The following is a 24,564-nucleotide window of genomic DNA, read 5'->3' on the forward strand; positions in this document are numbered from 1 at the left end:
CCCCTTTCAGCTTTTGTTCAGGTGAACAGTCCAGATCCTCCATTATCCTTTCCATGGCCTACAACCAATATTCAGCCACGTTAGAAGCCACACCAGCCACACCCTTAAAGATCTCAGCCCCGTTCGATCGAAGTCGTCCTAGAATGGACCCCCGATTTCTGTTCCCATTATTGGGCCCAGCGACCCTTTCAAAAATCCTTAACATCGCCTGTGATAATGCATCTTCTCCTGTGGCCTGATCATACTGTCTATTCCTAGCCACAGGTGAGGCCAGAGCCTCTTCTACTCCAACATCAGGCATATAGCTCGATGTCGATAATTCAGTCCTAACACTTTCGCGGCCTCGGCCACGGCCTCTTGCACTTCTTATAGCACTCATCATCGATTCATGTATTATCTGGATTAAAATTTTATGAAATTTTAGTTAGTTTAATACTTACACCGATGTTTTATGAAAATATTTAAAGAGAAGATCATTCTCGAAAATCCTCTACAGTTTTCAGATCTTACGGGCTTTAGTTCCATTTTCACAATCATCTAAAGTAGCCCTCTAACTATCTACTATAAAACAATTTAAATAAACTTAAAGAAATAAAAGTACTTACTAGGGTCGACGTCGGAGATTCGGTGTGCCGCTCAGCAAGATTTCTCTTTTCCATAATAGTGTGATCCAATATTTTTTAAACGGAAAAAGAAACTGAATAGTAATAAGGCCCACTTCATAGCCCGAGTTTTACAACCTGGGCTCTGATACTACTAAATGTAACACCTCAAATCTGGCCTAGACGTTATGGCCGAATCTGGCGTGTTACATTGAAGTGTTTTAGCGAAAATCGTATTTTCATTGAAAACCCTTCTTAAAATAAAAGAAACCTTAAATAACTAAAAAAAAAACCTTTCGCCATTTACGAAAGCCTTTTTTAAAACATTTGATTTAAGAAAACTCATCATTTAAAAATTTAGTTGCAAAAACGTAGAAAATATACTATAATTTAAGAAAACCATGTTTAACTTCTCATGATTACAAAAAAAATAATAATAAAAATTCAAGTAATAATAACACAATGAAAACCTTATTACAATCTGGTCTGGAACATACTTAAAAAGAAATAAAAACTTAAACGCTTAAAAAAAAACCCAAGTCCAAATCATCTTGCTTGCTGGCCACCCAGAGTCCCTCCAAACATCGAACCTTCAACTGAGCATCACCTGAAAATAAAATAAAAGAGGGGGTGAGTTTTCGCAAACTCAGTGTGTACAACCCTTGGCAAAAACAAGCATTCAAAAAAAATATTATTCATCAATCATGCAATACAATCCCATCCAAATTATCCATCCGCTACACACCAACTCCGTCCCCCGTCACACCATGTGGGGATATAAATATCGACCCACCCAACGCACACACCATGCTAGCCCGATTGCGAAACTACCTTCATTTACATATTGGGCTTTAAAAGTCGTCGGTGGATCCACGATTGTCAAGTAACCATGCGATCCTCATATACTTCCTCCGTTCCAAAATTCCCAACCGATAGGCAACCTAAGCTGAATATCATATGTATGCATGTCACATCCATTAAACTTACATTCAACACCTAGGGGTATTTTGGTCATTTTTACCCTTTGGGGCATTTCGATAATTTTTCCTTAATTATGGTTTTCACTTACCTTGGCCCGTTAACAAGTCCTGCAAGCTAAGATGAACGAATACTATGCACGAGGTAGGATTCCAGAGAAGAGGAGGTGAGTCATTAAGATCGCTTAAGTACCAAGCTCTCCCTAGATCCAATCCTAGACATGCATATACCCGTTGCCACACCTTAACCCCTTTGTCCTGTCCATGGTCGTAATATATTAATTAAGTCTTATGTGGATATCATATACTAGGCCTATAACCCCTTACAAAGCCCAAACAATTTCACATACCTGTATCTGGCCCATTAAGCCCAATCATATTCATATGGCCCATTAAGCCCAAATCATCTGTATATGGCCCATTAGGCCCAAATCACATTTATATGGCCCGTTAGGCCCAGTCACATTCATATTCATGCTCACATACAAATTTCTATCACATAGCATCAATATTCAGTTTTTACCTATTATGGCTAAACAGCCCATCGGGCCCATTTAGCCTATTTCGGCCCATATGGCCTAATCACAACCCAAGTCCATAGAATTGCCCGTGGGCCTCAGGCAACCAATCGGTCTCCCCCTTACGAGTGTTCGCACACTTGCAAGACTACCGTAGCCAAACTTTCAGCTTTTTGCGTTTCGGCTTTTCGATTTTTCGGCATTTTGGCTTTTGCCGATACATAATGTGTGTGCAGTACACACCTGGTAAGTAAGCGTGATGCGATCTCCTTAGCCCAAACCTACAATCGATATCACTCAAAGATTAATCATACATACTTATCGAATACTTTACCAAAAGCCAGAATCTCATCTTAACCTTAGCTTGCGCGATAAATATAACAACCCCTTCACTAACCACGATCAACTCCTAGATCTGCACCAATCATAACTATTAAAAACAAAATAATAGGTGACTCATATCCAACACAAGTCCCTTTACCTTACAATGGCTATTCGGCCAACCTTAGCCAATGGATGAGGAATGCTTACCAAAATCGCAAACACTTAAAGATCAATTCGGCAGAGAGCTAAGATCCGAGATCCGATACTAATTCCCTACCAAAGTCGATTGGAAGAATGAGGGAAAATAATTGATACCTAGCATAGAAAACCGATTGGAAGAGCAACACTTACACTAGATTCGGTCAAAGAGTATTCAACCCTTGGGAGATTTGGCTTTTCGACTTTTCAAACTTAGTATGGTGAATAAGGTTTATTTGGTACAGATTAAAGAAGAAGAGTAGAAGAAGAAATTGGCTAAGTGAAACAAAAAAAATAGTGTAGAGAAGAATAGAAATCGAAAGGAAGAAAAGAAAGAAAAACAAAAGGGTTTTCGACTTTTTGGATCTTGAAAAGAAAAGGGTTTTTGGCTTTTGGAGAAAGGGGTTTTCGGTAACAAGATGAAAAAGAATTTCGGCAGTAGCCTGGCAACCCTGTATTCGGCCCCTATTTATAGCCCTTATAGCTGAATTTTCAATGCGCAATTTCCAATTCAGCTCCATCACTTTTCACTTCTCATCTCCTCGTTTTTCTCCCTGATAACCCCTTGATCCTTTCCTTAATTTTCTCTTCTGATGACTCCCCTTGGAGTCTATCTTCACACCACTTCCATCCTTCTAGAAGGCAAAAATTAAACTCTAAAAATACTAAGCTAGGATTCGAACCTTAGACCCCCTTGCTAGCTATTAATGCCACCTCACTACACCTTATGTGGCGTCACTTAGCCACTCCACCACAGGCTCTTTTTGTGTCCAACTGTTTCTTCATTTATTCAAAAGCCCACCTACTTGTCAGCCCTGATTCTTTTAATAATTAAATTATAATATCTTCTACCCTTTAAGACCTACTAGAATTAGCGCTTGGATAAGAATATTAAACACAATTTTTATCAAAATCGAAAATAAAGAAAATTTGGGATTTTGAGAATTTGAGATTTCGAGATTTTTGGATTTCGGGATTTTTGGCGTGTTACAGTATGTTATAGAATATACTCTAGCGAGATTCAAGGGGAAAAATTACCTTGTGTGAAGCGATATCATCCATGAGACGACAAATAATAGAAGATGTAGCAATAATTTTAGGGTTGGTAGATGCCCAATTAAAAATCTTAGGTGTTACCAAATCCCCCATTCCAATAAAAGATGTGAGAGTTAACATGATATAACCAGTAGTTAGAACACAAATTTATCCTCATGTTCATGAATCCAATCATAACAATAACATGCAATCCTTATAAACCAAACAAAAAACCAATAAAATGTCTAAAAGTTAACATGGCTATAAACAAGTCCACCACATTGCCTTATTCCCCAAACATAGATAAATAGATAACACCTATGAAATAACAAATGGACTTGCTTGAATCACAACTTGGAAACCACACCTCTCACACCGACACTTCAGTACTCTGTAAGGGTGTTAAGAAAGGAGTGGGTGAGCTTAACAAGATCAGTGAATGCTCAGAATAACTACAATGCAAACAATTCATCAAGTATCAACAAAACAACCATATAACATAACTCTCTTTTACTAGTTTCATATTATACTTACTTGTGCATTTTTACTAGTTCGTTTACATGGTAAACATACTCTCTTTTAAGCATATTTCACAATTCTCATAAACATGTTATAGATAAATTACATCAAGGTTACATGTCATATATATAGATATTCATAATTTCAGATAATTTGGCACTTGAGCTATTAAACATAAAAGTGAGCTCTATCATCACTCATCAGATACATGGATCTCCAACATACCACATAGACTCCTACAGTCAAACATGTCCCAAAAATGAAGCATAAAGCTAACATTCTCCTTATTTCCCATCACATGTCCCATTGAATGGAGCTTAGCTTACATTCCCTTATCCCTCCAACTTGTCTCAAGGCCTCAACGCCCTAAATAACTATACGTATAAGTGGGTGCTCATAATCCTATGGCATGCCAACTATATCCAACAGTTTCAAGATCACAAGGCCAAAATATTTGAAATCAAACACATATCTCTTATCGACTATCCGTGACTATATTACATATTTGTACCTTCAGTAAAACAATGTCATTAACATTTAACGTATGCATAAACATGTACACATTTGCACTTTCACAATGTTTATCATAGCCACATAACACATCTAATAGCATCTCATTTCAATTCACATATTCACAAACACATAAGCACATTGTTCACATGGTAACATAGGTATGAGAAAGCTTGCACTCAAAATTTAGTGTAGGGGCTTAGGCTATTACTAAATTCCCTAATAATTTATTGAGTCATGTCCACAAGCAACTATTCCAAGCACTCACTAGTTATGCTTTTGCCCAAAAGACGAAAGCTCAAACAAGCTTTTTCTTACCTTTATCTCTACTCGTAGAAGGTTTTATCAAATCTAAAACTTCAACATAATAATTCACACAACAATAAATTCAAAAATCAGTTAAGGACTCACCACAATCAATAAAAAACTTAAGACTAAGCTATGTTCTCATATAGTCAAAACCTTTAGCATAACAAACTTTAAATTCGACTATCTAAATCTACAACTAATCTTTCCACCTAAAACCAATTTCATTCATCTTATATTTCACATACGACTAATTCTCAACCTTTAAACTACAATAAAATACTTAATTCATGGTATCGACTTTTTCAACATGTTTTATGGCTATTTTCCAAAAATTCATTAAAATTCAAGAAATCTTTAACGAAAACTTTATAGTAAGTTTAGAATCCTCTTAATCATATCAAAAATAATTGAATAATACTTTGAAATCATTTTTTTACTCAATCTTGAAATCCACCATTAATGAGCTAATTTTCGGCTTTTATTCAAAAAATGCAATTTAATAGCTAAAAACTTAGTTTTAAAGACTAAATAACATTTAAAACTATTTAGGAGTTGAACCATTACCTTAGATGACAAAAAATTGAGCATTTGATCAAAAACCCGAAAGCTTGACAATGGAAAAACACTATGGTGTTTAGTTTCAATAAAGGTTTATAGCTTGAAGAGTGATAAAAATCAAAATGAATAGAGTTTAGGAATCAAGATTGAGGGATTAGGGTTTGGAGGAGAAAGGGACAACAAAACATAAAGGGTGAAAGGAACTATTCGGGTTTTATAAAGATAGAGGGGAAAATAGGTTGATTTTTGAAGTTTGGTTTATTTGCCTCTTAAAAACTCTAAGTTTTGACTCTTTTACAAATCAATCCTATTTTCAAAATTAAAGGTATTTAAAACTAATTTTCAAAAATTGATTTAATTTTCTAAAAACCATATTTGAAAACTTTACTGATATACCATGTCGTAAAATTTCAAACACTCTAATGCTAAAATCCCTAAAATAAACTGAAAACTCCTAGACATATTTTGAAGTGTTACAAGCACACAAGTAATCTAAAGAATCTGACTCTCTTTTATATAAAGATGGGATATTATAAAAGTTACTTTGTTGTGTAATTTGGGGACCATAACCCTAATATATAACTTTGGCACATTAGCTCGAATTTCTAATCAGCCTATCATCAATTAGAAATTAGTTACTAGAGTAATTACACATATTTAACCCATACTTTATTTAATAAGTAAAGCCCAATAAACTTTAACCAAATTACATCACTTTTAATTTGGGCTAACCTATTGTGATAGTAAATAATAACACATAATTACCCTTGTTATATATGTGATGTCCATATTTTCCAGCACTTGTTGATTAGAATTGGGTTGCTTTCATTCTTAATGCTATTAATTGATTAAATCTTAAGCTATTGCTATAGGGTTGTTTATCGATAATATAAGTATGTAATGGAGACTGTCTTAATTATTAAAAGGTAAGAAGAGATTGGTTGATAGGCAATTTAAGCAACTATAATTAATTTATTAAAGAACATTGCAAATCATCTTTGCATCGACTATCACAATCTTGAATCAAACGAAGGTTTTTCCCTTTGGGTAGAACTTCATCTCATTAATTTTTTATTTTATTTTAGGATCTCTTTTTCATATCGATTTAATTTTAATTTTAGATTTTAATTTTACCCTTATTTTTATATTTATTTTACTCATTTATTAAAGAAAAAATTATCACCAATAAATTCAACCCTACTCATTACTATTTACAAGTACATCTATCAATATTAGAATTAACACGAAATCCAATTATAAGGAATTATTGTGCCATTTCCATTGTCAAATAACCCTGCACATCACTCAAGAATTAAATGGAAATTTGGTTCACCATTCACAAGATAGAATTTATTTTGAATATGCTACAGCTTTTGATAAACCAAAAATATAACACTTTTTAATCCCATGCTTAGTGTGTTTTTGGATGATTTATTATATAATTTAGTGAATTTGATGCTCCTAATCCATTAATTTCATGTTTTATACTTAGGAAAGTATAGGGGAACAAAAGGAGCGAAAACGGGCAGATTTAAAGATCCACACGGCCAAGACCATTTTCGCACGGGCTGAGCACATGCTCGTGTGATTCACACGGGCTAGCCACACGCCCATGTGGCAGCCTGTGTCAATATTGCCCTCTATTTCCCAAGCACGCGAAAAAGATAATTTTTAGGATTTTTGAACATTCTAAAGTCTATATAAACACACTAGAAGTAGACCTAAAGGGGACACACAGAGTAGAAAGCAGAAATTACTCGAAGAATGCCAACAGATTCAACTCGAAAGTAGGATCTCCTTCAAGACTAAAGATCTCCATTCAATTTCTTTCGAATTTTTTGGGTTTCTTTATGTTTTGTTGTTTTCCTATTTTTGAGATGTTTTTCCCCAAAATTATGAACTAAATTCCCTAGATACCTAGGGAAGATGAAACCTCTGATGGATCTTATTACTTAATTTTTTGAATTACATGATAAATACTTGTTCTTGTTCTTAATTATGTGTTATTAATTCTTTCCTTAATATTTTCAGGATATTAATTAAAGTTTGATGTATTTAATTAGTGGAGCAAAAGTCCCTGTTTAAGAGAAGATCTAGCATAATTAAGCGGAGTTGATTGCAATCCCAGAAATAGGATGACATAAATATGTCGGATTAAACTCAAATCTGATAAGGGAATCCATAGATCGAGTTAATGCGACAAGAGGGGTTTTAATTAGAAAGAGATTTCAATTAATCAAACTAGAGTCAGTTGTTCTTAGTCTCGAAAGAGATATTAACATAATTTAGGGATTTCTACGGATCAAGACAAGTGAATAAATCGTTTAATTCAAAATTAGAATAATAAGTGAAGCCTAGGTGGATTCTTCCTTGGGTATTGTCTTTATCATTAGTTTATTTGATTATTTTCTTCACTCTCTGTCGCGTTCATTAGTTAATTAGTTTAGTTAATTTTAGATTAAAACAAATTCCTTTAATTTTAGGCTAAATAATAGAAATATAGTTAATACTAGTACTTTTAGTCCTTGTGGATACGATATTCTGAACTCACCATAGCTATACTACCATTCGATAGGCACGCTTGCCTTAGTCGTGATCGTAGTCTAGTTTAGTGATTCATAAAATGATCATCAAGTTTTTGGCACCGTTGCCAGGGACTAAGATATGAGGAACGCTTGATTTTTATTAATTTAGCCAATTTTATTTTTATTGCATTTTATTTTAGTTTTAATTCTTTGTTTACTAATTTTTCTTTTGTTTGTTCCTTTTAGGTTTCTTTATTTTATGACTAGAAGAAACCCGTCAGGACCTCTACTATTTGATGGTGAAATTGAAAGCACAGCTCACAAAAATCATAGAGAACTAAGGCAGAGTCTACAGTATATAGAGGAAGAACATGAGGACGATACCAATATCACTGAGGAGATGGCTAAAACATGCTGTTACCTCCTATGGTTGCCGTGAATCCTGTAAATTAGAATCTTACTCCTTATACTATGTACGACTATACCAAGCTTAATTTAGTGGAGGCTGAATCGAGTATTGTTAGACCTACTATTGCTGCAAATAATTTTGAATTGAAACCTAACACTATTCAAATGATTCAATAGTTTGTTCAGTTTGATGGTTTGCAGGATGAAGACCCAAATACTCATTTGGCCAATTTCTTAGAGTTTTGTGATACTTTCAAGATAAATGACATTTTGATAATGAAATTCGCCTATAATTATTCCCCTTCTCATTGAGAAATAAGGCTAAGCAGTGATTGAACTCCTTACCATGAGGTTCCATCACTACTTGGGATCAAATGACCGAGACATTTTTATTGAAATACTTCCCACCAGCTAAGATAGCTAAGTTGAGGAACAATATCTTGTCCTTCGTGCAAATGGATTTAGAAACTTTATATGATGCATGAGAGAGGTATAAGGACCTATTGAGATGGTGCCCTCACCATGGGTTACCTCTATGGCTACAGGTCCAGACTTTCCACAATGGTTTGAACCCTTCAACTAGGCAAATGATCGATGCAGCTGCCGGTGGTACTATAAATAATAAAACACCTGAGGAGGCTTATGATTTTATAGAGGAGATGTCACTGAATAATTATCAGTGGCAAGTTATGAGGACAAAGCCGACAAAAGCAGTTAGTGTTTTTAACGTTGATGCGATTACCATGTTGTCAAATCAGGTAGAACTTTTAAATAGAAAGATTGATGGTTTATGTGGTTTTAAGCAAGTACATCTAGTGATGCAGTGTGACACGAGTAGAGGTGGAATAGGCAATTCAGAAAATTTACCCTACGGTCTTATCATGGAAAATGAGCAACTGAATTATATGGGTAATAATCATAGACCTCAAAATAATCCTTACAGTAATTCCTACAATGCAAGTTGGAGGAACCACCCAAACTTCTCTTGGGGTGGTCAAGGAAATCAAAGACCGCCACCACCCCCTCCGGTTTTTCAGCAGCAACCTTATCGGCAAGAAAAGAAATCGAACCTTGAAGAGATGTTTGAAAATTTATTTCGGTGTTAGAGACTCGTTTCCAAAACACCGAGACAGCTTTGAAAAATCAACAAGCATCAATTTAAGGGCTCGAAAATCAAATTGGGCAGTTTGCTAAATTAGTTTCAGAAAGGAAAAAAGGTAGTCTGCCTAGTAACACTGAACCCAACCCAACCCAAGAGAGTATGTAAAAGCAGTTACATTGAAGAATGGGAAAGTGTTAACTGAACCTGAAAAGAAGTTGCCACAAGAATCTGATAAGGAAAAGGACGAGGAGGTAAAACCCGAAGTAAGTGTAACACTGATGCTTAAAGAATATAAACAACCGATCCCATATCCAACAAAGTTGAAGACCGTATGGATGCACAATTTGGTAAATTTCTTGAACTTTTTAAATAGCTACATATTAACTTACCATTTGTTGAAGCTATTTCGCAAATGCCTACATACGCTAAATTTCTGAAAGAGCTTCTAATAAATAAAAGGAAGTTTGAAGAGCTATCTACCATGGAACTCAACGAGGAATGTTCAGCTATTCTTCAAAACAAGCTACCAACCAAGTTGAAAGACCCAGGAAGTTTCACTATTCCCTATTTAATTGGTAGTTTGAATATTGAGAAAGCATTAGTTGATTTAGGTGCCAGTATTAATTTGATGCCTTATAAAATGTTCAAGCAGCTTGGTCTTGGGGAACCAAAACCCACAAGGATGAGTATTTAATTAGTTGATAGATCTATTAAATATCCTAGGGGTATTACTAAAGATGTCATTGTGAAAGTAGAAAAATTCATACTCCCTATTGATTTTGTTGTGCTGGACATGGATGAGGATGTTGAGGTACCTTTAATCTTTGGTCTTAGCTACTACTAGCGCTATCATTGATGTAGGTGACAGTAAACTTGTGCTTAGGGTAGTTGACGAAGAGATTATTTTTAAAATTTATGATACCATACGATTCTCTAAAGAACAAGATGATTCCTGTTACTTTGTTGACTCTATTAATCATTCTATTCAAGATTCTCTTTAGGAAATCATTCATAAAGACACGTTGGAACTGTGTCTTGTCGAAGGAGAGGAGGCTAATGACGATACCACTGAGATAGGGAAGATAAAAATTTATTTAATCTCTAAAGGGTCTTCCCCAAGACAAAAGAACTATAAGGGTATTGAAATAAACGACGAACTAAAACAAAAACCCTCTATTGAAGAACCTCCTAAATTGGAATTGAAGCAATTACCAGATCACTTAGAGTATGCTTTCCTCGGAGGCAATTCAACACTACTAGTGATTATCGCTTCTAACTTATAACCCAATGAGAAAAATAAGTTATTACAAGTACTAAGGGAGCATAAAAGAGCCATAGCTTGGAAGATTTCTGACATTAAAGGGATCAGTCCTTCGTTCTGCACCCACAAAACTTTAATGGAAGATGAATATAAACCGTGTGTGCAAGCTTAAAGACTATTGAATCCCAACATGAAAGAAGTTGTTAAAGCCGAGGTAATTAAACTTCTACATGCTGGTATTATTTATCCTATTTCTGACAGTACTTGGGTAAGTCTTGTGCAGGTTGTTCCAAAGAAGGGAGGCATGACTGTAGTAGCCAATGAGAAGAATGAATTAATTCCAACAAGAACAGTCACAAATTTGAGAGTTTGTATTGACTACAGGAAATTGAATGATGCCACAAGAAAAGATCACTTTCCCTTACCATTCATTGATTAAATGTTGGAAAGATTATCTCGGCATATGTTTTATTTGTAACACCCTAAATTTAGGCCTAGAAGTTTTGGGCCTTGAGCATGGGAGCGGTTGAAGGCAGCTTATAATATTCTGTTGTGCATGAAAATTTCGTAGTTGAAGGCTTGTTTTAGTGGTTAAGTGTGCTGAGAAGTGTTGGAAAAGTCTTGGGTTCAAACCTGGACTCTAGCAAAAATTTTGGTTTAAGGTGAATCAAACCCTGGGTGTAGTAGGTAGGCCTTAAGAATATTGTTGGAGAAATTGTGACACAAAAAGCCTTGTGGCTTAGTGGCAAGTAGCGTGTGGAGCATTTAAGGGGAGGCATGGGTTCGAATCCCATGGCAAGCAAAGAGCATTTATTTTGCTAACGAGGGGCAGCAAGAGTTGGTGTTGAAATTAAACCACGATGATGGAGGGATCCCACATCGGAAGCTAACAAAAGAGTGGATCTGGTCGGCTTTAAATAGAGAGAACCATTAGGAGAGTAAAGGTACCTTTCTTGGTGATCCCTTTCGCTTTATGGCGTGCTCGTTTGGGTTGGGCGTCATTAAGAGTGCTCGGGCGTGGATTAACTCCAGTCTCCAATCAGGTGTGTATTTCTCACTACTCTAGCTGTAGGATGGCTACTTCGGGCCGCGATGGGCCAAAAGGGGTCATGTGGGCCCAATGGGCCTACAGGCCCAATTGGATAAGTTGGTTGATTGTGTAGTAAATATTGGACTAGGCTAGGTGAATCTCATATCTGTGGCTAGATTTGGGCTAAAAGGGCCACACGAGCGTGTGGGCCCATTTGGGCCGAGAAAGGCTTTAGGCCCATTCGTATTGTTATCCCTGTTTAGAATACTTTAGTTTACCAAATCACCAAAATACCCCTGGTTTGTAAAATTACCAAAATACCATTGGTTTACAAAGTACCAAAATACCCCTGGTTTGTAAAATTACCAAGATACCCTTAATTTGTGAAATTACCGAAATACCCTCAGTTTGCAAAATTACTGAAATACTCTCGATTTGTAAAATTACTGAAATACCCTCGACTTGTAAAATTACCAAAGTACCCCCGATTTACAGAATTACCGTTTTACCCTCGATTTACAAAATTATTGAGATACCCTTATAGGATAGAAATACTGAAATACCCTTGTAGGGTAGAAATATCGAAATAGCCCTATAGGGTAGAATTACTGAAATACCCTTGTAGGATAGAATTACCGAAATACACCTGTAGGGTAGAATTACCGAGATACCCTTGTGGGGTAAAATTACCATTTTGCCCCTAGGGTGTTAAATGTCTGTTTTGCCCTTGTGGGCAAGTGACTGACTTGGATTGTGTGGTTGACGGATTTGATTGTGAATATATGTTCGTGATATGAATGACTTGACTGTAATTGTTTGATTCAAATATGGGCATGACATTCTGCATACATGACATGTTGCATGGGTTGGGATTTCGTACGGAGGAAGATCTGATCTGTTAAGGTCGCACGGGTCACCCGAGACGACTGTGGACTGATCGATGGCTGAGTGCCGATCATGTTACCAAAGGCTGTGTGTCGTTATTGTGAGCTTCGTATCGATATTGTGGGCTTCGTATCGATTATAGACCCGTTATCGATGGCTCTGTGCCAACCTAAATATGGCTTTGTGCCATCTTGACTATGGCTTCGTGCCAAACGTATTTACCTGTCGCTATGTGCCTAACATATTTGTTGACGACTCTGTGTCGATCATATTTACTGAAGGTTGTGTGCCAGTTATATTACCGTCACTGATGGCTATGAGCCGAAGTAATTACAGTTATTGATGGCTTTGTGCTATGTATTCTGTTAAGTGGCTTTGCCACATTATCTGATTCTGGTGGCTATGCCACAAATATTCAGATCTGGTGACTCTGTCACAATATTCATTCTGGCGACAATGCCGCAACCGTGGAGTGTAATTTGGGTGGGTTGAGCTATTCCTCACATGGAGTGTAGGGTTGGTACGGGGGTGTATACGACTGGATTGGGTTGGGATTGCATTCACATTCGATTTTGATTACATTACGACATCGATTTCGATTCGATTACGTCACACCGATTCGATTCGATTCGATTCGATTCTAGTTCTGATAATGTTTCTTATTCTGTAATGGGTTAAAGCCCATCTGGTACTGTCTGTTATAGTGGGTTAGGGCCCAATTGATATTGAAACTGTGAGTAAGGCTGGGGCTAGATTTTTAATTCTTTTATATGACTGACTGTTCCTTTTTATAGTAGGGGATTTCACACTGAGTTTTCGTAAACTCACCCCACTTATTAACCTTTCAGGTAATTTCCAGCCTTAGACGGATCGGAGCTACGAGGGGCTCGGAGGAAGCCACATACACTGTTTATTTTATAGTTTCGATTATTACTTTTAAATGTTTTGTGTGGGTTGTAGTAAAGCCATTGTAATTTTCTGGATTTCAAATTTGGAATTTTATTTATTGTACTTATAATTGCTAGTATTAGAACACGGTTTTCCAAAGCAACTACTGTTATTCAAAACATCACGTAGCCGCAATTGTTTTTAAATTAAGCTTTCGCAACTACCAAGATTTTTACAAAGTTGTTAAGAATGTTATTTAGCTGAGGTTTTCTGACAAGGTTTAAAAAGGGTATAAGTTTTTAATTATTAAGAAGGGTTTTTAATGAAAACATGGTTTTCGAAAAACACTTCAATATGACACGCCAGATTTGAGCCAAACTTTCAGGCCGGGTTTGGGGTGTTACATTATTGTTTCCTAGACGGACTCTCTGGCTAATTTCAAATTTCGATAGCTCTTGAGGATCAAGAGAAGACAATATTTACATGTCCATACGGTATGTTTGCTTATCGTAGAATGCCTTTTGGATTATGTAATGCTCCTACCAGCCATATTTGATGAACTTGTAAAAGACATTATGGAGGAATTTATGGACGACTTCTCAGTATTTGGTAATTCTTTCCATCTTTACCTTAAAAATTTAAAATGAGTTCTAATGAGATGTTAGGAGACGAACGTTGTGCTTAATTGGGAAAAGTGTCACTTCATGGCTCGAGAAGGGATTGTATTTGGTCACAAAATTTCTAGTAAAGGGATTGAAGTTGATAAAGCAAAAATTGAGACCATAGAAAAATTACCTCCTAGTTCAGTTAAGGCTATTAGAAGCTTTTTAGGACATGCTAGGTTTTATAGAAGATTTATTAAAGGTTTTTCTAAAATAGCTAAGCCTTTAACAAAACTACTAGAAAAAGATGTACCTTTCAATTTTGATCAGGAATGTTTAGAAGCATTTAATACTCTCAAAGATAAATTAATAAATGCTCCAATTATAATTGCACTTGATTGGAATTCACCTTTTGAACTAATGTGTGATGCAAGTGATTTTGCAGTAGGTGTAGTTCTTGGATAGCAAAGAGACAAGTATTTTCAACTGATTTATTATGCCAGCAAGACTTTAACAGCCGTACAAGAAAACTACACTACCACAGAAAAATAATTGCTAGCTGTGGTTTTTGCATTCGATAAATTTAGATCATATCTCTTATTATGTAAAGTTGTTGTTTACACTGACTATTCAACTCTTCGTTATCTCATAACTAAGTCTGATGCAAAGCCTAGACTCATAAGATGGATTCTACTTTTACAAGAATTTGATTTGGAAATTCAGGATAAGAAAGGAGCTGAAAACCTTGCGGCAGACCACCTTTCTAGGCTTGTGATAAACCATAAATTATACATATTTTTACCCCATGTTTAATACATTTTATGGATGATTTCTCATTAGAGTTGGTGAATTCGATGCTCCTAATGCTTTAATTTCATGTTTTATACTTAGGAGAGCATAGGAGAGCGAAAAGAACAAGAAACGGGTCAAAAATGGAGAAAATGGGACAAAGTACGAAATCAACACAGCCTGGACCTCCTCACACGGGCAGACCACACGGCCGTGTCAATCTGGCAGAATTGGAGCACGACTCACACAGGTATAGCACACGACCGTGCCATTCTAACTGGCTCAAACATGGCCTTAAGTAATTGCACACAGTCGTGTCACACGGGCGTGTCCCTGTCGAGCCCAAGTTAAGTCCAATTCAAAAAAAGGCCACTTTTGATGGCTTCTAGGCATTTCAAAGCCTATAAATACACCCTAGAAGAGGAGGAAAAGGGAGACGGAGAATAGGCGGTAAGGAATTACTCTAAAGAAGCTGATTGATCCATCTCAGAAGCTGGATTCATCATCACGACTGAAGATCTCTCCTCAATTTCCCTTCAGAAGTTTTGGGTTTTCTTTATGTTTTGTATTCCTTATTCTTCTGAGATGTTTTATTATTTAGTTATGAACTAAAACCCCTAAATACCTAAGGGGAATGAAACCTAATACGAATCTTATTATTATATTCTAAATCAGATGATAAATATTTAACTTGTTCTTAATTATGTGTTCTTAATTCTTGTTTTGATAGCCCAGGATATTGATTCAAGACATGCTCTTATTCAGAGGAGGAATAGACCCTGTCTAAGAGTACTTTTGTCATAATTAAGCGGAGTTGATTGCGCACCTAGAAATAGGGTGACAAGATTTTGCCGGATTAAGGTGAAACCTAATAAGGGGATCCATAGATTGAGTTAATGCAACCCTAGAGTGTTAATTAGAGAAAAGTCTCTGTTATTCAATTAAGGATTAGACGTTATTAGTCTTGAATAGGGATAATAACATAACTTAGGGATCTCTACAGAACAAGTTGAATGAATAAATTGTCTGATTCAGAGCCAGAATAACAAGTAAAGTCTAGGTGGATTTTTCCTTAGGTATTGTCTTCATTCAATCGATTTTCCCAAAAGAAATTTCCCAATTCTTTTCTCTGTGAGTTCTTAGTTTAGATAGTTAGTTAATGAAAACAAAAACCCCTTTTATTCTTAGGCTAGATAATAAAAAGACAGTCATTACTAGTACTTTTAGTTCCTTTGGGTTTGGCAATCTGGTCTTGCTAAAACTATACTACTATTCGATAGGTACACTTTCCTACATCGCGATAATAGTTAGTTCAAGAACAAGTAATTATAAATATTTAAAACCTATCACGAAACCTCGCAATCAAGTTTTTGGTGCTGTTGCCGGGGAACTGAAATATTAGGAACACTCAATTTTTATTACTTTAGCCATTTATTTTTCTTGCAATTTAATTTAATTTTATTATTATTTATTAACTTCCTTTTTCCTTCACTTGGTAGGTTTTCATAGTTTATGACTAGAAGAAACCCGTCGGGACCATTACTGTTTGACGAAGAAATCAATCACACAGTTCGTAGAAACCAAAGAGAAATAAGGCGAAGCTTAAGATACACGGAGAATGAGAAAGAAGACGATACTCAACCCCCAACTGAAGAGATGGCTAAAAACCAAGGCAATCAGCTGCCTCCTGCAATTGCGATTAATTAAAATCCTGCTCCACGCACTATGTATGACTATGTTAAACCTTCTTTAACAGGAACTGAGTCAAGTATAGTTAAACCTACTATTGCTGCGAATAATTTTGAACTGAAACCTAACACAATTTAGATGATACAGCAGTTTGTTCAGTTTGATGGTTTGCAGGATGAGGATCCCAACACTCACTTGGTAAACTTTCTGGAATTTTGTGACATTTTCAAAATTAATGGCGTTTCTGATTATGCCATTCGCCTTTGGTTATTCCCTTTTTAACTGAGAAAAAAAACTAAATAGTGGTTAAACTTATTACCACGAGGGTCTATCACTACTTGGGAACAAATGACCAAAAAATTTCTACTAAAATATTTTTCACCGGCTAAAACGGCTAAGTTACGTAATGATATCTCTTCTTTTGTGCAGATGGACTTAGAAACACTTTACGATGCATGGGAGATATACAAGGATCTATTACGAAGATGCCCTCACCATGGGTTACCTCTATGGCTGCAAGTTCAAACATTTTACAATAGTGTGAATCCCTCAACAAGACAGATGATTGATGCAGCTGCTGGAGGAACCATCAACAACAAAACACCTGAAGAGGCTTATGAATTCATTAAAGAAATGTCATTGAATAACTATCAATAGTAAGTCATGAGGACTAAGCCAACAAAAACAGCCGGCATTTATAACTTCGACTCAATTACTATGCTGTCAAATCAGGTAGAACTTCTCAATAAAAAGATTGATGGTTTACTTGGTTCTACAAAGGTACATCCAGTAATGAGGTGTGACTCAAGTGGAGGAGGTGTGCATACAGAATATCAATCCTTCAATCCTACAACCGAAGAGGAACAAGTCAACTATATGGGTAACAATAACTTTCGATCTCAAAATAACCCATACAGTAATACTTATAATGCAGGTTGGAGGAACCACCCAAATTTCTCTTGCGGTGGTCAAGGGAATCAAAAGCCACAAAATCATCAGGGTTTTCAACAGCCACTTTATCAAAAAGAGAAGAAACCGACCTTGAGGAGATGCTCTCTAAATTCATCTCGGTGTCAGAAACCCATTTCTAAAATACTGAGACAGCACTTAAGAATCAACAAGCATCGATCCAAAGGCTCGAAACTCAGATAGGCCAGCTATCCAAACTAATCTGATTGCATGAGTCGTAATAAGTAATAAATATTTATAATGAAGATCAAACCTAGACTAACTATTATCAGGATGAAAAGACAAGCACACCTATCGAACAATAGTATAGTAATGGCAAGACCGGGATGTCGTACCCAAGGGAACCAAAAGTACTAGTAATGACTGTCTTTTTATTATCTAGCCTATGAATAATGGGGTTTTGTTTTAATTAACTAATTATTTAAACTAAGAATGCACAGAGAAAAGAATTGGGGAATTGCTTTGAGAAAATCGATTAACTTGAGACAATACCTAAGGAAAAATCCACCTAGACTTTACTTGTTATTCTGGCTCCGAATCGGACGATTTATTCATTCAACTTGTTCTGTAGAGATCTCTAAGTTATGTTATTATCCCTATTCAAGACTAATAATGTCTAATCCCTAGATTGAATAACCGAGACTTTTCTCTAATTAACACTCTAGGGTTGTATTAACTCGATCTATGGATCCCCCTATTAGGTTTCACCCTAATCTGGAAAAATCTTGTCACCCTATTTCTAGGCGTACAATCAATTCCGCTTAATTATGACAAAAGTACTCTTAGACAGGGCCTATTCCTCCTCTGAATAAGAGCATGTCTTGAATCAGTATCCTGGGATATAAAAATAAGAATTAAGAACACATAATTAAGAACAAGTTAAATATTTATCATACGATTCAGAAAATAATAACAAGATTCATCTTAGGTTTCATTCCTCTTAGGTAATTAGGGGTTTAGTTCATAACTAAATAAGAAAACATCTCAAAAGAATAAAGAATGCAAAACATAAAGAAAACCCAAAACTCCTGAAGGGAAATTGAGGAGAGATCTTCAGTCTTGATGATGAATCCAGCTTCTGAGATGGATCAATCGGCTTTCTTGGAGTAATTCCTTACCCTCTATTCTCTGTCTCCCTTTTCCTCCTCTTCTAGGGTGTATTTATAGGCTTTGGAATGCCTAGAAGCCCTCAAAAGTGGCCTTTTCCGAGTTGGACTTAACTTGGGCTCGGTAGGGACATGCCCATTTGCCATGGCCGTGTGACATGATTTCCAGACCGTGTGAATCGTGAAAACCTTGGTCGACACCCTCAAAAGACACGGGCGTTTGAGCTACCTGTATGGCAAGGCTTAGGCCGTGTCATCTTCTCCATTTGGTCTATTTTGTCCCTTTTTGGCTCGTTTTTGGCTCATTTCACTCTCCTATGCTCTCCTAAATATAAAACATGAAATTAAAGCATTAGGAGCATAGAATTCACCAATTCTAATGAGAAATCATCATAAAATGCATTAAACATGGGGTAAAAATATGTATAATTTACGGTTTATCAAATACCCCCACAGTTAAGCATTTGCTTGTCCTCAAGAAAAATCCTCAACTGATAATCAAAATAAATTCTCCCTAATTTATAATTCTTATCGTTAATATCTCCAAATAATCCATAGGTAATCATATATTGAGAATTCAACTAAAAGAACATAAGAGTTTCAAACATTCCAAGTTGAGTATTTAATCAAGCAAACATCGGTGTCTCTCCACATCTAAGTAATTACCTTTGATTCAGCATATCACAAAGTTTCACGTCCTCACTAAAGATTCACTCAAATCACTCGAGGTGTTTAAGGATAATAAACGAAGCACTCAATAGTCAATAATGAAAAGTCATTACCATAGGCTTGTATGAAAATCAAATCTCCACCACTATAATTTAAGATGATACATCAATCAAAAGGTCTTTAGAGGGTTGTAATGAGGCTTGGTTAGGGGGGTGTGGTCACAAGATGAAAGAAAGGGTTAGAATCGAGATTGACTTGAAAAGTTGCCATAACTAGAAAAAGAGTTAATCTTTACTTGCATACAACAGAGCTTCTCTCAGAATATGAAATTACAGATATATATACGTACCTTTTTTTTTAAAATACAAGTTAAATAATATAGACTAAATATCAAGAACAATACATAGCTAGGCAATCCATTCAACTCAAGTCTCGACAGAAATAGCTATTAATTTAGGGGATTTCAACAATAATGGGTTAAAGGTTAATATTAAGTGTAATACAAGAAATGGCTTGTTAGGCTCAAAGGGGTTTACTAGGGGTTAATCATGGAGGTAGGCTTTTCATGGCATGAGTGGGTTAATCCTAAGTGCCTTAATCATTTTGATATATCAAATCAAATGGTGTGGTCTCGACATGCATAATCACTACAGGAAAATAGGGCTTTAGGGGCGTTTTATTAAAAAATGCCGCCAAAATTTTAAAATTCAGAGCAATAGCGGCGTTCTAAAAAAAACGCCGGTAAAAACAGAGCAACAGCGGCGTTTTAGTAAAAAATGTCGCTAAAAATAGAGCATTAGCGGCGCTTTCGGTAAAACGCCGCTAAAAACTAGATCATTAGCGGCGCTTTCAGTAAAACGCCGCTAAAATCCAGAGCATTAGCAACGCTTTCGATAAAACGCCGCTAAAATCCAGAGCATTAGCAGCGTTTTCGGTAAAACGCCGCTAAAAACAAGAGCATTGCGGCGCTTTTGGTAAAACGCTGCTAAAAACAAGAGCATTAGCGGCGCTTTTGGTAAAACGCCGCTAAAAGCCAGAGCATTAGTGGCGCTTTCGGTAAATCACCGCTAAAAGCCAGAGCATTAGCGGCGCTTTTGGTAAAACGCCACTAAAAATCCCATAACCTCTAAACCTCAAAAAGAATCATAAACACTAATCTATAACCTCTAAAACAATAATTATTAAAATTTATGATTATACAATATATTAAATATTTTCTTATATAATCATAAAAGAGATAGTATTGAATTTAAAATATTGAATTAATTATCATTATAGTTGAAGGTTTATGGTTTAAGATATATGGTTTAAGCAGGTTTAATTATGAGTTAACTATGGTTTAAGGTTTAGGAGTTAACTAGTATTTGAAGGTTTATGATGAATTTGGGGTTTATGGATTATGATTTAGGGTTTAAAGGTTAGGGTTAAAGTTTAGAATGGGACAATTATTAACTTCTTAGGAGATAGATAATTTCCTTTCCAGATTCTTACCTGGGATGCTATTAAGAAAGGGTGATTTTGAATGTGGAATTAGCATTTGTTGAACTATGTATAAATTCCAAGCTTATATAACATAGAAATATCATACTGAGTGGACATTATAACTAGAGTGTTCCAATAGAGAATTAATTGTTTTATTAAAGTTATGTAACTTTGTATAAATAATAATGCTATTGTGTATTTTTAATTATCTATTTTTTTGTTTAAATATATTTAGATTAAATAGAATGTCGAAATAAAATATGTTAAAAATTAAGTTTAGGTTAAGGGTTTAAGGAAATGATACTATTAGCTAGAAATTAACTGAAGAACATTTGGATTTTACTAAGATTCATGTTATTTTGTATATACGTACTCATAATATTATTTAATATAAGAATATAAACATATATATATGTGTTTTAATTTGTACTACACTAACATTGGCCACACGAATTCCCAAAAATAGGTTTATTATGGTTTAGGGTTAACAATTTTTTAGAGTACTTCATAGTTTGGGCTTTATGGTCTAGGAGTTATGGTTGGTTTAGGGGTTACCGAATGGTTTTGGGGTTTAAAGTTTGGGGTAAGGGGTTTTGTGTTTGTGGTCTAAGGTTTAGGGTTGAGTATCGGTTTTAAGGTTTTAAATTTAGAGTATAATTTTGGATTTTAATTTAAAAGATAAATGTATATAAGATAAATATATATAAAATATTATTTTAAAATATATATAAATATATATATATATGAAAAGTGGTTTAGTGTGCAATTGTGTACATGAACTGTAATTTGATCTAGATCTTGTAAAATATTTACACGTTATTGATATAATAAACAGCATCATGTTTTTATTTAATTAATTTATTTGCATACATAATATGTATTTTAAAATGTGTATTAAATCAAAATGAAAGTTTCAACTATAGTTAGGGTTTTAGGGTTTATATATAATTTAAAAGAAATTCTAAATATATAGTTTTAAATTTTGATCAATTTCTATAAAATATTCAGGTATTAGCGGCGTTTATACATAAAACGCCGCAAAAGATAGAAAATAGCGGCGTTTTTTTAGAAAACGCCACAAAATTTTATTATACATTAGAGTAAAACGGCGTCGTTTCCTCTGAATAGTAGTGGCTTTAGCAGCGTTTCTGTAATAAACGCCACAACTCGTATTAGAACCGCGTCGTTTTATAGTGTAGATAAAATAGGTGTTATTCTTGGCGCTTTCTGAAAACGCCATAAAAAGGTCTTATTAGCGGGCGTTCTTTGAAAACGCATACAAATTTTCCTTATTTGAAACGGCGTTGTTTTTTCTCTCCTGAGGTTTATGCCCTTACCCGAAATCAGTTTCATTTTTTTGCTAAGTCATTTTCCCCCATCTTGTCTTCTTCCCCAAATCCCTAAAACAAACACCTCTTTCTTTTTCCCCAAATCATCCCCTAATTCCCCAAACCCGAAATCCTTAACATTTTCCCCAAGTCCCCTTTTTTTCCCTTAATCTGTTCCCCCATACCCGAAATCCCTAACTATTTTCCCTTTCCTCTCGTCGATGGTCAGATGCTTCATGGGTTTGAAATGGTTAGTTTTTTAGTCCCCTTTAGATTAATGTGTAGTTACTGTATTACTTACCTTTTATTTTTTTTTTTTTTGGAATTAAGCTTAATTGACTGAACTTGTTATTTTGAACAACCACTTCCTTTCTTGATATGTAGTGTATGCTGGAATTTTCTTATGTCTTCTTCTCTTGTAGACTTCTCCGTCATTCATGTAATTAAATGTTATTCATGGAGAACTTGCAACTCGTTTTTAGCACATTACCTCTGCTCTGATTTGTTCAGTTGCTATAGTAGTCTGGGAGTGATTATGCTCTGGCCATGTTGCTTTGGCTTTTAATTATATCCTCCAATGGTAGCACTGGAAAACTTTTCCTTTATTTCCAAACATATTGCTCTTTATCTCTCTCCTTCCAATAAAGCATCCAAAAACGTTGACCCACCACAGATTTGCTGCTTTTTCTTGACCCTTTCAAAATCCATTCCATTCAATTCAATTCCTCCCAATTCTTTGCAAGTTTTTTAATCGTTACATTCGATTTTTTTCTGAGAGATCTTCACAAAGTTTCAATCTTCTTAAGCATTTCTTTGATCTAGAATGGATAGTAATTATTCAGCTATACCCAAAGGCTCATTTGTAGAATTACAAATGCATAATGAACACCACGACTTTAGATCCCAACAAAAATCGCTCCTCTCTGATGATGGAACCGATAAATCATCCCAAGGTTATTGATGATTTTGATGATCTTAATGATGATGATGATGTTGATACTGATGTTGATGTTGATCTCGATGATTATACCCTTGTTTTAAGTAAACCCAATATCGAGTCTGGTGTTTCTGGTGCTATTTTTAACTGAACCACCACAATTATTGGTGCTGGAATCATGGCTTTACCTGCTACTATGAAGGTTCTGGGGCTTGTTTTAGGGATTCTCGATCAGTGGTTAAGACTAGTTCGGTTCGTAATGTCTGGGTGATGTTATGTCTGGTTCGGTTCGTCATATTAAGGTTCTCGATCAGTGGTTAGGACTGGTTTTTGGGATCATAGGAAGTTATTGGTTTTGGTTGTTACGGTTGTTTTTCTTGCTCCACTTTGCGTGTTAGATAGGATTGATTCATTGAGCATGACTTCGGCTGCTTCGGTAGCTCTCGTTGTTGTTTTCGTTGTGGTTTGCTTTGCTGTTGCATTCATTAAGCTTATTGAAGGGAAGATAGAGGCTCCAAGGAGGAGCCCAGATTTTGGATCAAAAATGGCAATTTTGGATTTACTAGTAGTTATCCCTATTATGACTAATACATATGTTTGCCATTTCAATGTTCAACCTATATACAATGAGCTCGAAGGTGATGTTTTGACCAATTTTGATAGAAATCTGGGAATTCGTTTTAACACTGCTTTGAATTATATTTGCTCTTCATTTGGCTCTAGTTTTCCCTGTTATTCACTTTCCCTACGACAAACTGTAGATAACTTGGTGTTTGAGGGATCAGCTCCTCTCACGGAGAGTAAAAAAAGGTCTTTGGCATTAACAGTAATATTGTTAGTGCTTATATATATTGGATCTACTATGATCCCAAATATATGGACAGCTTTCAAATTCTTGGAGCAACAACGACTTTTTCCTTAGGTTTTACGTTCCTGCTCTAATTGCATTGAGGATAAGTCGACAAGAAGAGAGCATGAGCTTGAGCGAGTAGAGGAATTTTTGTCGTGGTTAATGTTAATACTGGTTGTGATAGTTAGCATTGCTGGGACAATCGGGAATATTTATAACAAATTGCAATGATAATATGTATACAATGTAACTTACTATCTTTTAATGGTATTGAGCTTGGTCCTATTTCTCCTGTTAATGTTATACCAAATTGCTGGCTGTTTTTTTTAATCATTTTATTTGTTTATTCCCACCTGTTATTATGCAATATAATTAATATTATACCAATCATTAAATGTTGTTTATTTTTAGAACTCATTTGATTGTTTTGTCGACCAAAAACAGACTTTTATTCTTCAAATGCAATGAGTAGGGAAGTCTCTCGACATTATTAG

The 24,564-nt window shown here is 35.5% G+C and overlaps 2 non-coding genes and 1 pseudogene across 2 annotated transcripts; 1 reads left to right on the forward strand and 2 right to left on the reverse strand.

The window, feature by feature from the left end:
- Positions 1-8,905: 8,905 nt before the first annotated feature.
- LOC128284436 (small nucleolar RNA R71) lies at positions 8,906-9,012 on the reverse strand. Its single transcript, XR_008274863.1, has one exon. It is a non-coding gene; the product is annotated as a small nucleolar RNA R71 (small nucleolar RNA).
- Positions 9,013-17,125: 8,113 nt separating this feature from the next.
- On the reverse strand, positions 17,126-17,232 carry LOC128284465 (small nucleolar RNA R71). The gene has a single exon (XR_008274890.1). It is a non-coding gene; the product is annotated as a small nucleolar RNA R71 (small nucleolar RNA).
- Positions 17,233-23,106: 5,874 nt separating this feature from the next.
- On the forward strand, positions 23,107-24,301 carry LOC128283953 (amino acid transporter AVT6E-like; annotated as a pseudogene).
- Positions 24,302-24,564: the final 263 nt, after the last annotated feature.

This window comes from Gossypium arboreum, chromosome 11, assembly GCF_025698485.1.
Source record: "Gossypium arboreum isolate Shixiya-1 chromosome 11, ASM2569848v2, whole genome shotgun sequence".
NCBI classification, from domain to species: Eukaryota; Viridiplantae; Streptophyta; class Magnoliopsida; order Malvales; family Malvaceae; genus Gossypium; species Gossypium arboreum.